Consider the following 12873-nt stretch of genomic DNA (forward strand, 5'->3'; position numbering starts at 1 on the left):
CTAAGCAGATTTTTCTGTGACTAATGCTGTAGCAATCAAGGACAGATCAAGACATCAAACATAGGATGTGATTTTTGTTTTGTTTCTTTTTTTTTTTTGTTCAAGGAAATAATTTGATTTAATAAAGTATAATCTATAGAATTGCTTGATGTTGAAATAGAAGTTTCTGATGTGATTACTTCCACTGCACACCCTCTCAACTGAATTGCACAGGGTTTGCAGAGCATTGTTTAGATCCGAAATCAGCTGTGAAAGTTAGCAATTTCAAGGAGATTCACCCATCTTAATTTACAAACACACCAGAGACGAAAGTGAAATTTTCTTTCATACTGGGAAGGGAACATTTTATAAGTTATACCCCTTGCTTTGCAGTAAAATGCAGCTGTAATTTGCACCGCACTCTCAAAGGGTTTTTCACTCCATTAAAGTGGATGTAACAGAAGTTTCCAGGCACAGATATACAAGTGGTTCTTTGGGCCTCAGTGCGTTAATGCATTTGATTCAAACACAGTAGGGAGAGGTTCCAGTTCAGAGATGAAAAGGATTTACTTAAACTCATTTAGTTTTAAGAGACAAAAATGTGCTATCTTGGCACAAAACAATGGCCAAGTGCATCCTGAGAATAACACTACCAATTTACAGTAGAATTGCACCACAGATTTAATTTGGCCTACTGCTTTCATTTTGGCAATTTAGTTATTCATAGTACAATTGCAAAAATATACTAGAATTTTACAGCAAATGTGGTAATTAAGAAAATATTGCATTGGTAAATGGTTTGCTCAGAATTCTTAAACATAATATGAAAGATTTTACTTTGCCCAAATTAATGTGGGCTTAAAGAACAAAGAAAAGAAAAACTATATTAAGCCACTAACCATTCTAGCAATAATTGCTCTAGGACATGTGTGTCCTTCCTAAATGTTCAAATATTAAATGTGTAGGTGATTTTCAGCATAATCTTAAGAGTCACGCTAAAAGTAGTTTGGCACTCCAGAAACTCCTTTCTGCAGAACTCAGGTGACCTCCCCGTCAGAAGTCACTGATGAATTCAGCTATCACTTCCTTTGAGTTGTGATCACTAGTAATGAGCACTGCTGTCCACTTGGGAAATCTAAAGGCCACAGTACTCTCTCTGCCTTGTGCATACTAAACTGTCCATCATTAAAATGGTTTTGTGAGTCAGTGAACTTTATTCAGGTTTGTTGGAGCCAGTGCTTAATTTTATGGTTTATGATACTGGAACTTTTGGCATTATACTTGTAAATAATGTATTTATTTTTGTTACTACAGGTGACAACAGTAGTGCTGCTTGTGAATGTGGAGAAATGCATGTTCCTAAATAACTGAAGTGTTAAGGGCTCTGTGAATAACTGATAGTTTGATTTGTTAATGCAGAGATTTTCTGCAAGAATTTAGGTTTAACTTCTCAAAGAAATGATAGAGCAGTGGAAAATGGATTCCTGTTCTCTCTATATGAAACTTCATGGTTGAGTCAAGGAAACCAAAATTTCATTACTCAATATAAAATTTCTGAAAAAATTGTTATGTATGCTTACTTAAAATGTGGGATTTCTGGACTATGTAACAGTATCTGTAGTCTTCTTTCGAAAGCCTTGTATACTAAACTAGGATGTACCCTCAGATGTGTTTTTGTCTTCCTTCTAAAATATAGATTCCCTAAACAAAAACATCTGAACATCTCCCATATGGCCCGACTCATGAAGCTACAGAATAATTAGTAACTTTCGTTATTAAATGAGTTTATACTTATCTGTATTACATGTAGATATTCAGTCTGCAGAAAATACTGTCCTAGGTGTCATGGCTTATTTTCATAACTTTTCCCACTTCTAATCTAATGACTATATTTATCACTCATGCTGCAGCTTCCTATATTATTCCGTTCAATCTAACACTTGTCTGTTATAAATAAGACAATGTTGAATATCATAGCTGAATATTATCAAAGTTTTTCAACCATTACATAAGGATTTGTTTCATCTGATGATTCTATAACACATGATAGGGGAAATTGGATGGTTACCTCAGCAAGACACAAGAAATTTGACGTATTATTCAAATCTTTATTCCTTTCGTCTTTCCTGGGGCTGGTGCATTTATTTTAATTTCCATGTCAAGAAATGGCTCACTTTTTGCGCCTGGTATCCATGCTTTTGTTCTTCTGAGGGCCCTGGGAAAAAAGCAGTGACATTTCGCTTGGTACATATCTGTTTTTATTTTCCTAGACTCCTACTGAGATAGGAGATATTAGTTCAAATAAAAGAAAAAACATTCAATTTGTTTCCCAGATTGCTTTGTCTATTCATTGTGTGTTGTAACACTGTCAAGATATACATATAACTATATCTTATTCAGTTACCATGATGACCACTTTCAGCATCAGGCAAGTAACACTCAAAATTACACATATAATATTTCTCTAAATCAGAAGATACATGCATTTCAATAGAATAGGTAATTTACACCTCATTCCTAAGATTATACTCACCAAGGGCACTGGACTGGATAGGTGGATGTGAGTGAAATCCTGCTTATTTATTTTTACTTTGGGGAAACCAAATGGGAAAATGTACTGTGGTATCATGCTGTGAATGTCCTACTGGAATGATTATGACATTAGCAAGGACTGCAAAATCTGATACCGACTCCTGCTATTTAGCACACGTAATTTTTAACTTGCTCTCAATTAATGCAAGCTGTTTAAAAGGATCAAGCCAAAAACCAGAAGGACTTTGAAGATTATGTGTGGTAAGGATCTAACAGCAAGACTCCAGAAAAGTCTTGTAAGACTGGGAACTTTCAAGTGGTAGAGCGGAAGCAGATCAGTTCTCCATTTGTCCCCATAAGAAAATGCATCTCAGAGAGATGGTGTTACAGCTCTATCTTTTACTTAACTATGATTGTGTTACATTTCGCATGGAGTTATCCAGTCAGTTGATAGTTTAATAGAAGTAGCTAATAGCTATTCCATTTGGTAAGAAAGGAAAACCTGAGCATGCTGCCAACACCCAAATATATTAAAACAAATGCTCAGTTTTCATAGAAGTAATTAAATTATCTATAGTAAATTATTGATTATCAGCGAAGTTGCTGATACCTCTAGATGTGAAGTAAGAGTTTCTTCTTGAAAAATTAATGTTGGGAACCATCAGTATACTATTCAACAAATGCACAGCAGAACAGTCTTTAAAAGCTGAATTTTCATACTGTTTTAAAGATATTGCATTACCTTTTAATTTTAGTTTTACTGATGTGTGAATAACTAAACTTATTATGATAATTCCCATCTTCTCTGCTTTGTTTCAATCATTAAATCTCAAAGCGATTTGCATTTGAGGTCAGTGTTATCACTGCTTCACAGGAAAAGCAGCAGTTAAATGACTTGTCCGGTACACTCAGAGGCTGAATCAAGAAGGGAAACCTAAATGCATGAAATAAAATAAGGTTCTGTTGTCTAGTAGGAAATGCTGTCTCCTGTGCACAATAAAGTGCAGGGCAAGGGGAATCCTATTTATTTAGTCTTATTTATGTCATAGGATAGGTGATTGCTTAAAAAAAAGGAAAGGTCTGATTCAACAGCACACACTGGGTATAGAGTGACTACACTAAACAGGGTTAACCACTTACCAAGGTTCTATTGTGACTTTATATACCAAGGCTGTTCACCTGACATCATCTGCCACTATTTTAATTTGGATATTTTAAGAGAAACAAAATCTCAGTCTAATTTTCTTAGATCAGGTTCTGATTTGACATTTATGCTTTAGTTAAAAAAACAGTCCAAATCATTCTGATGCTTGTGTCTTTACTATAGCAGACTTAACTAAATAGGTCCCTTCTTTGAAAATGTACTTTTTTTCAGTTAATTAAGTGAAAGTAAGTTAATCCCTGCTTTTGCTCACCATTGATTTTCCTTTTGGTAAAAATTTCAACAGCTTTCTTCTAAAACCACTCAAAGAACATTGTGCCCCTTTGGCACAGCTAGTAAACAAGTCCCTTAGAGTCTAGAATATTATCAGCTGCTGAGAAAGCAGATGCTTGACTGTGAGCCTGTAGACACACACAGCAGGGTGCATAAAATAAGGTAAAAATAATTTCTGGTTGAGAAAAGCAAAATTCCTGCAAGTGAGAAAATAGACAAATGTATGAGATGGAAAATTGTAGTAACATCGGAGTGAGTTGGTTTGTGCCCGAGCTACTTGAGACCACAATTTTGCACTTTCTACTTTATGGAGAGGAGCAAGAAATTGTGTTGTGGATGGGAAGAAAAATTTGTAACTGAAAGTATAATTTAAAGTAATTGTAGATGGGAGAAAGAAAACAGTCTTAAGATATTGATCCTCAGGGATGAATCAATGCAAAAATCAGTGGATGATTTATACCAGTTTTTGCAGCTATGTTTCTTGAACTCTATCCCCAGCGAGAAAATAATGACATTAAATCTGTCACAGACTGTGAGAAGAAAAGAAATCTGTGAAGTAGAAGTAGTGAAGAAGTCACTTCAGGCTTTTCAGTTTTTATATTTCTCAGGTAAGAAGATGTGCTCTATAGCTTTCGCTTCGTACACTGCAAAAGATGCAAGAGTCTCCATGGCAATGACTTTGAGTCTCTAAAGTTTGTGTTAGGGTAAAAGGAGTGGCATTGAGAAAAGTTTGTGGTTGAGATCTCAGCCATTCTGTCGTATACTTTCTTGAAAAGGTATGTAGTCAGAAGAGACAGGGTTTGAGATCTTCAGGTTGTATAAATACTACTCATAAAAACATAATGTCAGGAACGGCAGGGCTCATGGTGGGTTGTCTTCAATGAATGGTGGCCTAAGGAAAACATTTGTGTACAGCCTCTGGGTAGGACTCTCAGCTTATTGTGATGGCATTTGAAGGCCAAAATAAGGCAGAAGTACACTAAAGAATGGTGTGAACCAGAAGGCAGCTTCTGGACACATCTAGGGTTTGGCCAACATCTTATGTGCCTGTATCAGCAGAAGAGTATCCAACACAGTCACAGAAAAGAGCCAGAGCACATACAGGTAGCCTCAATACATATGTCTGATCCTTCAATCCATGGAAAAAGCTCAGAACAGAACAATGAGAAAATATGTGTTATGTGAAGAAAACCATAAAATGAGTGGTCAGGTAAAGTTTGAACAGCTTTCCAGCTTATTTTTCCTTGTACATACTCACTCCAGAATATCTGTTCAGCATACTTTGATGAATATGCCCATAGGTTGGTGTTCCTGTAAATTGCTTTCTTGATTTCCTCTTTTTCACAAGGGTACCTTGGACTGTTTCTTTTTAATTATCAACTACTGCTCCTGAAGCATTGCCTCAGTACTTTTTTTTTTTTATATCAACGTGGCCATACATCTGTAGGAAACAAATCAGATGTGAACTATGTAATTCACTTGGTTGTCTTTTTTTGCCACTGATTTCCTACCTTATTTCATGTTGAAGCAAGTTTCCCTCTGCTTTTGGTGTCTACTTCTAATAAGTCTTTCATTGATCTGAAAGACAATCAAATACAAACATGAACTTGTGTGACATGGAAATCCTCTTGTAGATTTTCTTCTCATTTGCAGTGGATCTTGTGTTATTTCTTTTTTTTTTTTTTCTGCTATGTTCTAGAAAGCAATGCACAAACTTATTTGGACTTAGTGGAATTACCAGTACACGGTGATATGGACTTACTAAAGTGAGTCCAGCAAAGGGCCACAGAGATAACTCAGCTTTGTATCGAATTTTGAAATGGTATCTCCTGACCTGCAGCAAAACTGGGTGGCTCTAGTTTTTTTTGGGAGGTGTTCAATTTATGGTTATCTCTTTATTTTTTTTAATCAGGTTATGACTTTTCAGAAAAAATCAAGCATGTGCTAGAAGAAAATGGAGATATTTATACTGTATTTCCTATATTGTTGCTAACACCAAATTAGCAGCTGAAGAGATGGAGCAGTTGAATATTTGAAGTGAAACCGAAGTTTCAGAAAATGCCCAGGCTTTTGGAAACACTAATATCTACAGGTCCCACTTATGTCTCCAAAAGAGAACTGCTTTGACATCAGTAATTACACTCCTTTGTCTTCAAGGCCCATTTGCACGTGGTAGTCTATGAAGAAAAGGAAAAAAAATATCTGTGATATTATGAGTAAGTTAATTATGTATATTTCTATCTGTCTCTCATATTCTTGTTATCATGATACAGAAACAAGACACAGAATCATTAAAGTATGAAAAGACCTCTAAGATCATCGAGTCCAACCATTGGCCAAACACAATTATGCCTACTAAACCACATGCCGAATTGCCACATCTACACATTTTTTTTAACACCTCCAGGGATGGCGACTCCATCACCCTCTCTGGGCAGCCTGTTCCAATGCTTCACCACTCTTTCAGTAAAGAATTTTTTTCTAATATCCAACCTAAACCTACCCTGAAACAACTTGAGGCCATTTCCTCTTGTGTTATTGAGAGTCACTTGGAGATGAGATCAACAACCACCTCATTACGACCTCCTTTTGGGTATTTGTAGAGAGCGATAAGGCCTCCCTTCAGCCTCCTCTTCTCCAGACTAAACAATCCCAGTTCCCTCAGCTGCTTCTTATAAGACTTGTTCTCCAGACTCTTCCTCATAAGACTTGACCTCCAGACTAGCTTTGTTGCCTTCTTCTGGACATGCTCCAGCACCTCAATTTCTTTCTTGTATTGAGGGGTCCAAAACTGAGCACAGTATTCAAGGTGCAGCTTCACCAGTGCTGAGTACGGGGGAATGATCACTTCCCTGGTCCTGCTGGCCACATGATTTCTGATACAAACCAGGACGCTCTTGGCCCTCTTGGCCATCTTGGTACACTACTGGATCATGTTCAGCCACCTGTCAACTGGCAGCCTCAAGTCCTTTTCCACAGGACAGCTTTCCAGCCATTCTTCCCCATGTCTGGAGTTTTTCTTTTTTCCCCATGTCCACACAGTTTTTTACCCATTAAAGAGTGCACTTGTTGAAGCTATGAGCCACCAGCTTCTCCAGGAGTATGCTGTGGGAGACAGTGTCAAAAGCTTTACTGAAGTCCAGGTAGACAACTTCCGCAGGCTTCCCCTCATCCACTAGGTGGGTCACAGGTCAACATCACGTTGGTCAAGCAGGACCTGCCTTTCATGAACCCATGTTGGCTCAGCCTGGTACTCTGGCTCTCCTGCACATACCGGGTGAGCGCACTCAAGGTGAACTGCTTCATTATCTTCCCTGGTACTGAGGTCAAGTTAACAGGCTTGTAGTTCCCCGGATCCTCCTTTCAGCCCTTCTTGTAGATGACTGTCACACTGGCAAACCTCCAGTCATCTGGGACCTCTCCTGTTAACCAGGACTGCTGATAAATGATAGAGAGTGGCTTGGCAAACTCCTCCACCAGCTCCCTCAGTACTCTTCAGTGGATCCCATCCAGTCCCATAGACTTGTGGTTATCTGCATGGCATAGTAGGTCATTGACCGCTTCCTTCTGGATTATGGAGGATTTATTCTTCTCTCCATCCCTGTCTTCCAGCTCAGTGGGGTGAATATCCTGGGAAAAAGTTATCTGACTAATAAAGACTGAGGCAAAGATGACATTAAATTCCTCAGCCTTTTCCTCATGTTTGGTGGCAATGTTCCCCCCTTTAACCAATAAAAGATGGAGGTTCTTCTTGGATCTCTTTTGATTGTTAATGTATTTGTAATCATGGAGGGGTCACTGTCCAGAATAAATGGGTATGAAGGAATTTGTTCATTTATTTGGTTATACAAGTACAAAATGGGACAAGCTAAGCAGATCATTATCAAACTGAATGGCGGTGTTAATCATTGACGGAGATAAGGAGAACATGAGAGATTTAAATAACATTTTAAATAAAATAAAATAAAAAAGAAGAGCAACACATGGCTTTGGAAAATGTGAGCAAGAAGTTGAACTGTAACTTAATTTGGAAAACAGCTTAAAGATTTGGGAGTATTTGTGCCTGTTGATTTATCTGAAATAGGTTTCCCACTTGCTTTGAACCATTTAGAAGAAGTCAGGTTTTCACAGTCATCTTAATGTGCAATGTGGTGCAGTAGAACAGATGCTCTGTTTCAGTGTCCTAAGGCTCAGCATATGGGACTCATGGCTTTCTGAATTAAGATAACCAATCATCAGCTTGTGAAGTGTTTTTCAGAGTTTTCTGATGTGATTTGGGAAGATATATTCTAGCTGAGATACAGGTCTGCTTTTATACATGGTTGTCTAGATCTAAATAAAAGTATCATATGTTTCAGAAACTTCTAAAGGATCTGCATTTGGAAAAGGAGACTTTTATCACTGGAATAAAGTTTGTATGAATAGTATATCATAATATATAGCGTCTACAAAATATGCAAGTGCATTGGCATCTCTGAAACTTTAGCTATTATGCCTGTATTGTTGCTTTTTTTTTTCTTTTTTACTCACTGTCAGTAGTTCATCAGCAAGTATAGAATAAGTACAAATTATTAGAATAACTACAAATGGATTAAGAGTAGCCCTGAAGAGAAGCACTTGGGGGTGCTGAAGGATGGGAAGCTCAACATCAGCTGGTGATATGTGCTTGCAGCCCAGAAAGCCAACTGTATCCTGGCTGCATCAAACGAAATGCAATCATCAGGTTGAGGGAGATGATTCTTCTCCTCCAGTGAGACCTCTCCTGGAGACCTGTTCAGTTCTGGAGTCCTCAGCACAGGAAGGACATGGATCTGTTAGAGAGAGAGTCCGGACAAGGACCACAAAGATCATCAGAAGACTGGAGCACCTCCCACATGAAGACAGGCTGAAAGAGTTGGGCTTGTTTAGCCTAGAGAAAAAAAGGCTCTGGGGAGACCTTATAGCAGCCTTAAAGGGGGTCTACAGAAAAGCTGAGGAGGGACTCTTTATCAGTGATAGGATGAGGGTTAACGGTTTTAAGCTGAAAATGGGTATGACTTATACCTGATGGTTGAATAAGGTGCAGAAGTTGCCAGTAGGTTTCCTTCCGTAGCAAGGTGGTCCTGCTGTCCTTCACAATAACTCTCTGCTAATATTACTTCTTTTTCACTATTGTTCCTGACTTCCCTGATTGCTAGTGGCATGAGTATGAAATGTCTGAAACTGATTAGTCAAAAGGTTTTGTCAGAATTGAGCAGCACAACGGTATATGCTCATAGAATTATACAGCATTTGTTATTGCCAATGACTGCTCAGTTATAAACTTACTCAAGAAGAGTAAACATTGTCATTGTGCTTTCAGACAGTGCTCTCACAATTTTTTTTAATCTGCTGTCTGAATGTCTTTATTTTTCATTCTTGTTTTCCTACCACAATGAAAGAGAGATTAAATCTTAATCACATTTTAAAACAGAAATTGATTCAGCAGCAGTCTAGGTGGTTTTTTAATCATACTGTTTATTTTAAACTCTTCATTTGACACTGAATCTGTATATCTATTGAATTTTGAGCATTTTGATTCCCACACTACTGACCCTGTATTCCTATATATATATCATTTCTGCTTGTAAATATTCTCTTTTCTGTCTTGCAATGTACGGCATTTCATTTTTATTATTAAAGGAAGCCAGGGAAAGAGACAATGCAAATTAAGCACTGTGCTCTGCCGATGGACACTGTGTCAGGACCTTGGATCACTCATTTTTCTGCTGCTTTGCTTTGAACTATTCATTGATTTTACTGCTTTACTTTATACTACTCATGGACCAGTGAGAGAAGTGGGTGAGAAGATGATGCTGACTCTTCTTTAAAGACTTCCACCTGTCAAAAAATACTGTGAAAATGCTGTGTTGCAAACTTCCTGTTTCCTGATGGTACTTCTTTAGTCTTACTCTGATTTTCTTAATGTGGTTTTAGAAGAAAAGGTTTTTTTTAATGTTGGTTTGTTTTATTTTGTTTTTTTTTCTTTTCTAAACAACTGTCTATAGAGTCAGGCGTCAGCACTGCAGCAACCTCTCTCTCTGCTACTTTGGCAGTCTCTGTAATAACCAAAGTAGATTAAAAACAGAATCAGAAAGAAGAAGTGATGAAACATTTGGCTGTTCTAACAACATTGCTCTGTAGAAAAATGGTAGTTCTGATGACCACATTTGGAAACATTTTCCAAACTCAGGAAATAAAAAAGAAAAGGCCCCTTCACATTCTTTCTTGAAATGCATGAGACAAGTCTGTAGCTTCTGTTCTGCTTGGTGGGAGAGGGGATTTGACACTGACCCTGCCACCTTACCTTTGAGAGAAATGAAAATATTTCCATTTTAAACTGGTGAATGTTGAGAAGAAAATATAAAAATCTTGTTATTTTTCATTAAAGAAAGTTCATTTTTTTTCCTGAAGTCCTTCAGACAAGACTGTGTAGAGTGATTTTGAAAACAAGAAAGGTCTTCAGCTGCACAATCTCCTGATTGCTCTCCTGTCTTCCATTTTATGTATGTCTTCTTGGAGATATGACAAAACAAGTGGATTTAGGGGCAGAGTGTGGGGACCATCAGTAATTCTGCAGCGGTAGCACAGCTGCTGAAAAAGAATGGGAGAATGAAAGATTTTCTGGGAATTGGAAGAATTTTGGAGGGGGAGAAATTCTCTCTGGCAGCTGGCAGGGGGACACAGGTGGACATCTGATGAAGGAGATATAGTCCTTAAATTGCTTTAGATTAGGCTACAGGTCAGGATCACCAGATTGCAAAGGTGGTTAACATGAAAACTTCTCTCTTACTGAATCTGTTCTGTGAGGAAGTAAAGGCTAGAGTCAAAGTTCACAAGAAAAAGATTCTACAGGATTCTGGAAATATTTATTAATTTCAGTAATATCATTTTGTTTTGAATTACTTGGCAGGAAACGTTCCTAATTTAGGTGTGTCTGGTTGCAGTTTGCTTGCCATTGGTTTTAAATTGGTGTAAGCTACTATCTCCAATTTCCCTTCAGTGAAACTCTGATGCAAAAAACCCCCCAACAACCAGAAAACAGCAAACATATTAGGGTAAGAACTAGCACTGACTTGTAGCTGTGGCCTTTTGTGAGCTATTTGTGAGAGAATCTCCATCGTCTGTGAATTTGGAGTGGTGATTTCTTGTATCTTACATACCACTTTAAATAGTAAGAGTTTTTGATCGGAGAGCTGTTTTCATTCTAGTGTCTACGTGAGGAGATAATTGTCCTAGTCAGCCTTTACAGCCAATATAATCAATACAGTATGTTTTCAGATGAAAGTAAGTCTAAACAAAGTAACATGAGCTGTGTATTCAGCAATGCCTGTTTCTCCTTATTAAGGTAAAGCAAGGCTAGCAAGCTAGTTCAGATGAAGGAAGTTCGAATTGGAGTGAATCTTACCAAATCTGTCAGCTGGTAATTTTGTGTGGCGTTGTACACCTTTGTCCTCTATGTTGAACTGCTGATTCTGACACAAGCTCCTACAAGTGATCAAGCAGAGAGCACTTGTCTCCTTTGTGAAAAGAAAATCAAACGAAAGGGACAGAAGGAATGGAAATGACCATGACTCGTGTACTGAGACAAGGTCAGTAAGTAATATTCAGCTACCATTTAGGGAATTAGTGAAGTTGTTTCCTGTCTAGTGAAATAACTCATTAATTAGATTTTCTATGTCTAATTTAATCCAAGACTTGTAGGAAACATCAATCTAAGATCTAAGCAAGTGAAATTTGCAAGACATCATTGAAAAATGACTGAGGCTTTGTTCACAGTGGGATTTTAATTGTTGTCCTTTCATGAGACCTAAAAGACGTCCTAAGTGTCAGTGAGGTTCTGTTTCAGGCACAGAGGAGTGTCTGTGTGCTGATCCCCATAATGGGATTGCAGCTCTGTGCTCCCATTACAGAATGCTCACTGGGTCATGTTTCGCATTTGAGTTAGGTAGAGATGCCTGTGGGTAGTTGGAGATCCAGGCACTCTCTCGCTACTGAGGAGGAAGTATGTTATACCTCTGTACTCGCCTAAATCCATAATGTCCTTTGCTTATAACCAAACAGAGCTTTAAGCAACAAAAACTAAGACACCGTGGCTGTTTGCATACACGATAAAGCTGGATCAGAGCTATCATATAACCCCTAATCCTAGAAATACTTAGTTGAATGTTTCCCTATCAAGCACATGAGCCACACTGGAAGTGAATGTGTTGCCTACTGTGTATTTGGAAGATCAAAACTTTAGTGGCAGAATTTTGAAACCTAGAGAAAGTTTATGATTAAATTAAAAAGGGTTTCTGGAGCAGTAAGCTTGTTACCTGTTACATTGACGGCAGAAGTTCCTCTGACTTGAAGACCACCCAATTATAATCAAGCATCATATTTGACGGGTAATGTATGTCTTGAGGCATATGGATATGGATAAAGATCAAATGCATCAATACCTTGAATTAGAACTGAAGAGAGGTGCTAAACATGTTTGTATTTGACACCGTTAACTCTCCTGAAGCAATATTTGCAAAAGCTTTTAAAAAGTGTTTGCATCAGGTGGGAAAATGTGATGCCATCTGTTTACCTCACAGAAGCACATACTGGTCTGTGAAAAGTAGTTATTGTGGGTATTATAACTGATTTGACAAGCAAACACCTGTTTATTTCTACAAATACTGGTACTGAAGTTTGCACACACTCCCACAGACACAGGGGGACAATCTGAAAAGTGAACTTACACTGAACAAGAGCAAATGAAGACAGCATTAAGTACTGGTCACAGTGTGATCTTCATCATTTTTTTATGGATACAAGAGTGAATTTGTCCCATCTTCTCAATTTATAATAATTTTTGTATAATTACACTGACTCCAAACCTTTGATTTCTTTTGAACGTTATGCTTATTTATCATCATCAC

This window comes from Cuculus canorus, chromosome 4 (genome assembly GCF_017976375.1).
Source record: "Cuculus canorus isolate bCucCan1 chromosome 4, bCucCan1.pri, whole genome shotgun sequence".
NCBI classification, from domain to species: domain Eukaryota; kingdom Metazoa; phylum Chordata; class Aves; order Cuculiformes; family Cuculidae; genus Cuculus; species Cuculus canorus.